Source organism: Diabrotica virgifera, chromosome 2 (genome assembly GCF_917563875.1).
Source record: "Diabrotica virgifera virgifera chromosome 2, PGI_DIABVI_V3a".
Classification (NCBI taxonomy): domain Eukaryota; kingdom Metazoa; phylum Arthropoda; class Insecta; order Coleoptera; family Chrysomelidae; genus Diabrotica; species Diabrotica virgifera.
Genome location: NC_065444.1, coordinates 46,853,705 through 46,859,704, shown reverse-complemented (window position 1 = coordinate 46,859,704; position 6,000 = coordinate 46,853,705). Strand labels below are relative to the sequence as shown.

General features: G+C 28.8%; 1 protein-coding gene across 2 annotated transcripts in view; it reads left to right on the top strand.

The window, feature by feature from the left end:
• The first annotated feature begins 268 nt into the window (after positions 1-268).
• The window catches only part of LOC114339438 (bromodomain-containing protein 4-like), a 60,722-nt gene continuing 54,990 nt past the window's right edge, over positions 269-6,000 (top strand). The window contains exon 1 of one of the 2 annotated variants that reach the window (XM_028290101.2): positions 269-423. The gene's annotated coding sequence lies outside the window, so the exon portion shown is untranslated. The remainder of the gene's footprint in view (positions 424-6,000) is intronic. The other variant, XM_028290109.2, reaches the window with a different exon arrangement.

Sequence of the window (6,000 nt, the reverse complement as noted above, 5' to 3'; positions counted from 1 at the left end):
CAGTCAAAGTGGAAAAAATTTTGTTTTGTCTGATGAAAATCGGTCCGGGTTATCCGGACTTCCGGGTTATCGGATGCCGACTTATCGGGGTTCCACTGTAATAGCACAAGATTTACAACACAACTTTAAAGTATTTCAAAATGTTGTAGAGTAATATCCAATCGATTTCTTTTTGTCCTATTTTGAATTCTTCATACAATAAACTAAACCATTACTTTTCTGAGACAACCAGTATAATTAACAAGAAAGTAAAACAACTTTACTACATTTACTTCAAACGCCTTTTTTTTGTAAATATCACTTTTTAAAATTGCTTGTGCGAAGAACACTTCTATATCAATGTGTTAATATATTGTTGTATTGTGTTTTGTATTTTAAACGATTTTATTTCAAAAACTTAAAAAAATTTAAACTAAAAGCAAGGTAAGTCCACATTAATCTGCAACACTTCTTTAATTCTTTAAATCCATGGATTTAGTGCGTATTGCTAGATTTTATCATTTTCTTTTAGCCTATAGAGTCAATTTAATTGTATGTGTTTCGGTAAAATGTTGATATCATATAATTTTTTTAGCATTTAAATAAAAACAGCCTATTTTCAACAAGTTTGCTACTTTCCTAGAATACGGATACTAATTTTTAAATGTTCGAAATATTTGCTATTCTCTTTTTGCCATTCAATATTCTCTTGGGTGTAAACACTTTTTTCAAGTGCTTTGGAAATTTTTCGGCTTTTTCCAATTTTTGCCCATTTTACTGTTTCTATTTTTAAGTATTGTATTGTATTGGCCAGCCTTTGTAAGCTTCTTTGTGGGCTTCCATAAGTAGTCAGTGGCTTTTGATGCATCTAGTTTTTACAGGTATTCCTGATTGTTTGCAATTATTCTGCTGTATCATCTTTCATGAACAATTATTTTAATCTTATTTTTGCTCTATTGAGATCCGTTTTAATCTGAGGGGATCTTGCTAACTGCCATTATTTTCCAAGTCAACGTCTCATAGTTATTTTTTCACATAATATGGTATTGGAACAGGTTTTAGTCATTTGTATGTGCTAGCAGTATTGAGTTCCATGCTGATTCCGGTAAAACTGCGTTCCATTGCTTGTAGTTCAGAGAAATAAGGAAAAAAAAATATCCTGTTGGTAACACAACCCCCTCCAGCCCGAAACCAAATTTTTCGAGTAGTATGGTCATCTATAATAATAACCTATATGTTTCCTGCATCCGATTTTGATGATATACATAGTTATAAACAAATGAACATCAAAAAACGGTAAATTTTCGTTTTTTCGTCTATTACTAAAAAAATGGGCATTTTAAACAAATTTGAGAGTAACAAACTCATAAACCGTATAAAAAACTTTAATATAGCGTTCGCTGAATAGGTCTATCCTTATTGGTTGCTTAGAAAATTCCAAAATAAATCATAAATTTTAAGTTTATATAAATATTCATAACTTATGTAAAAATTAATTTAGAACCTTCTTATTATACGAAATGCTGAGACTTATGGTGCTTAAATCATACCCTAAATTTCAAAGCAATTGGTAAAACAGTTTAAAAGTTATTTAATTTTTTTATCCAAAATTAATTTTTTTTGCAACACTAAGTCAGAAAATGATGAAGTTACAGTAATATCTTGGATAGTTTATGAAAGAAGAAAATTTACAGTATTAATTTAATTTAAAAAAAATGACAAAAAATAATTATAAATATTGCAAAATAAATTTGGAAAAACATGTGAATTAAAAAAATGGCTAACTTTGTCCCCAATTGTCCTAGGACAGTTGTTTTCTTTCTAAATGTGTATAAAAATTCAGTCTTTCTAAATATGAAAAAATAATTTTTCTACGGGTAACGGTTAAAAAGTTATTCTAATTATTTATAAGTAAGCAAAAAATCGCCATGTTTTTGCAAAATAATTTTACACTGTTTAAAATTATTTTTTGTCATTTATTTTTAATTAAAGTAATAGTATAAATGTTCCTCTTTCATAAACTGTCCGAAGTATTATTGTAACCTCATAATTTTCTGACTTATAGTGTTGCAAAAAAAAGGAATTTGGGAAAAACAAATTAAACAACTTTTAAACTATTTGACCAATTGCTTTGAAATTTGAAATATAATTTAAATACAAGAAGTCTCGGCATTCTGTGTAATCAGAAGATTCTAAGTTAATTTTTACCTAAGTTATGAATATTTATAAAAACTCAAAATTTATGATTTATTTTGCATTTTTCTAAGTAACCAATAAGGATGGACATATTCAGCGAACGCCATATTGAAGTTTTTTATACGATTTATGAGTTTCTTACTCTCAAATTTGTTTAAAGTGCTTAACTTTTTGGTAATAGACAAAAAAAACGATAATTTACCGTTTTTTTATCTTCATTTGTTTATAACTATGTACAATATATCATCAAAATCGGCTTCATGAAACATATAGGTTAATAATATACAGTATTTCTCATGATCATTTTTCAGTGCGTAACAAATGATAGGAAAAAGGGTAAGTGATAATACACATTTATGACATTCATTCTAACATGACATTTTAGTTAAATCTTACAGTTGTCACATTTTATTTTCAATTTGGAATAAAAACAAATCAAAAGTGTTTCTTGCATTTATAAAATGGTATTTTCTTTGATTTGTATAGTCTTATAAATTATACAGATTATATTTGTAATATTATTATCTAATTAAAAAAAATATTTTTTTATTATGGCGCCATCTATCGACAACTAGAATAAATGTTATAAAAATGTCACCGAAGAAATGTAATCACCGACGTGCCTTTTTTTCTGTCACATACAATTTAATGCGTTAGAAAGAAATCGAAAAATTGTGACGCACTGAAAGATGATCATGAGAAATACTTTAGATGTCCATACTACTCAAAAAATTTTATTTCGGCCTGGATGTTATTTCTCTGGACTATTGTTCTATTATGTTTATTTGCTTTTAGTGAGATTTTTAAATTGACTAAATTATATCTTTGATTCCTAAAAATATTCCAACTTGTTTTATTGTTGTATACAACCAACTTCAATGGATTTAGAATTATGTTTATATGACATTGATTAAGCGAAAAATTGTTGGTGTAATGAAACTCTAATGGGTCTTGTGTTTTTACTTAAGGTTATAACAACAGGATAATGATCAGGGGATCAAGGTCAGTTCATAGCACAGGTTTGGTTTAAAGTATTTTTCTTCTATCCTCCGTGTTAGAGCGCCCCTTTTTATGTTTATAGTTGTAGTTGCTCGCTAAAGATGTACCTAGTTAAACGTATATCAAAAAAGCTTTTTTTTATGATAGTTTGATAGATTTTTGGGTGGACCAAAAAAGCTGAAAAAATTATGGGTCCTTTCCAATCTTCTACGCCTACATTTGTGGCTAAAATGTATGCTTTTTGATACTAGGGTTGATAGCCCGGTCAGGGAACACACAATTTTACGAAAACCTCCAAAAAAATAAAGGAAGGATGAAAATTTGGGAATAGGTAGTTGAAATTGTCTATTATTATATAAGAAAAAGTTTACAATTCTACATCCCCTCCATTTTACAAAAATTGGAAAAGACGAGGTGAAAAATATTTTCTCGGGAGTGAAAAAATATACGTTCAAAATAGGCCCAGAATTGGATAACATGAAAGCAACTTTTGTTCCATAAAGTTTTTTCACTAAGTCAATACTTTTCGAGTTATTTCCTAGTGAATATGTTCATTTTTAACAAAAAACATGTTTTTGGACAGTTTTTCGCAGATAACTCAAAAAGTAAGTAGTTCGAGCAAAAAAAATATTCTTAGTAAAAATGTAGCTTATAAAAATTGAAAAAAATGGTGTACGTGTAAGGTCTGCAGATCCAGTAGTAGCAGAGTTGTAGCTAATGAAAAGTAGGTTCTTCTTCGTCAAATTCCAAATCGAATATTTCAATGTAAAATAACCAAAAAACAGAGCTCTATTAGGGGAAAATTTATTACAACCTTTTTAGAGTTTAAAAAAAGGTTTATTTTGTTTCTAAAAAAACTTGTAACATTTAAATTAAGTGAGTTACGCTCAAAATATTGTTGATCCCTTTTATTTTTTGGTACAAAAATCGCGAAAATCACCCCCTAATTAGCTTCCCAAATAAAATTAATCGTTACCGCTTCACAAGTTACTTTACTTATGTATTATTTATATTATCTATAAGTTTCATTGGTCCAAAGTGCTCATTTTTGAAAAAAAATTGGGTTTAAAATAAAACATTTTTTTATTTTGAAAAAAAGAATGGAATTGTTCATGGAATTAACTTAAAAATTTTTAATAATACCAAATATCTTAAAGAGTAATAAAATATACGTTTTGCTTTTCTGAATATTTTTGCTCTTTTATTTTCTTGTTAGACAAATTTGGTTATGCTATGGTTGTTCAAAATTTGCCTAAACTCATGATTAGATATTCGTTCAAGCCATTTTAACTACAGCTTTTTCAAAAATAAACACTTTGAACCGATGCGATGAAACTTACAGATCATATAAATAATACATGAGAAAAGTAACTTGTGAAGTGGTAATGATAAAAATTATTTGTGATTCTAATTGGGGGGTGATTTTCGCGATTTTTTTACCAAAAAATAAAAGGGACCAACAATATTTTGAGTGTATCTCACTTATTTTTAATGTTACAAGTTTTTTTAGAAAATAATAATAAATCTTTTTTAAACACTTTTAAAAAGCTGAAATGAATTTTCCCCGAAAAGTGCTCCGTGTTTGGGTTATTTCACATTGAAATATTCGATTTGGAATTTAATGAGGGGGAACCTACTTTTCATTAGCTACAACTCTGCTTCTTATGGGTCTACATACATCAAGCGTACACCATTTTTTTCAGTTTTTATTAGTTATATTTTGCTAAGAATATTTTTTTCGCTGAAATACTTACTTTTTGAGTTATCTCCGAAAAACCGTCCAAAAACATGTTTTTTTTTGTTAAAAATGAACATATTCACTTGCAAATAACTCGAAAAGTATTGTCTTAGGGAAAAAACTCTATAGAACAAAAGTTGCTTAGGATTAGTTATTCTATCCAATTCCAGATTTATTTTGAATATATATTTTTCACCTTCGAGAGGGGGTATTCCCCTCCAATTTTGTAAAACGGAGGGGATGTAGAATTGTAAACTTTTTTTATATAATAATAGACAATTTCAACTTTTTCAAAATTCCCAAATTTTTATCCTTCTTTTATTTTTTTGGGGGTCAGATTGTTCTTTGATGGGGCTATGATGTTATTTCACATAATTATTTCTGTCTCACAGTGTGAAATAATTTCATTTGGATGTATTGTAAGATATATTTTGTAATTGCGGAATTTTATAAAAAAATTTCCATGAAATGTGTAACTAAAATCGATATTATGTTCAGGTACTGATTAATTATGAATCTATCAATGGTCTTACAACCGTATAATAGTACCTTGTCTTTCCAAGTCTATTGCTACACGCATTTTCAAGCTTCTTTATCTACACCGTCCTTTTATCAAAGTCTTTGATTACCTCTCCATCTACTTTACACCACTTGTGGGAAACCTAACCTAATGGCAGGGGAGCAAAGTATGCTAAATGTGCAGTCACTCGAGCGCTTTGGGGACCCATTGGGTTGTGAAGATTAGATCCTAAAACCAAAAAAGTTAAATAAAGTTTTCCATTTTAGTGAGGACTTGTCCATTTTTAATTTAATTTTCCATTTCCAACAATCGTTTTTATAGATTATAGCGCCATCTATCCATAATTCGAAAAAATGTCTTAAATAAGAAGTTACTTATTTTTACGTAAGGAATCCAAATCTGGAATCAATAAAAAATGGGAGCTCCCATTTAAGATTTTAAAGTAACCCCCACGCCACCTCCGTGCGGGGTCGTATTTGGTGCCATTCGATGGATTTTTCAAAAATATTGAATAAGTGTCTTTTTCAGTTTTTCGATCTGAGGTTCATTTCGCGACATATCGCGAGAT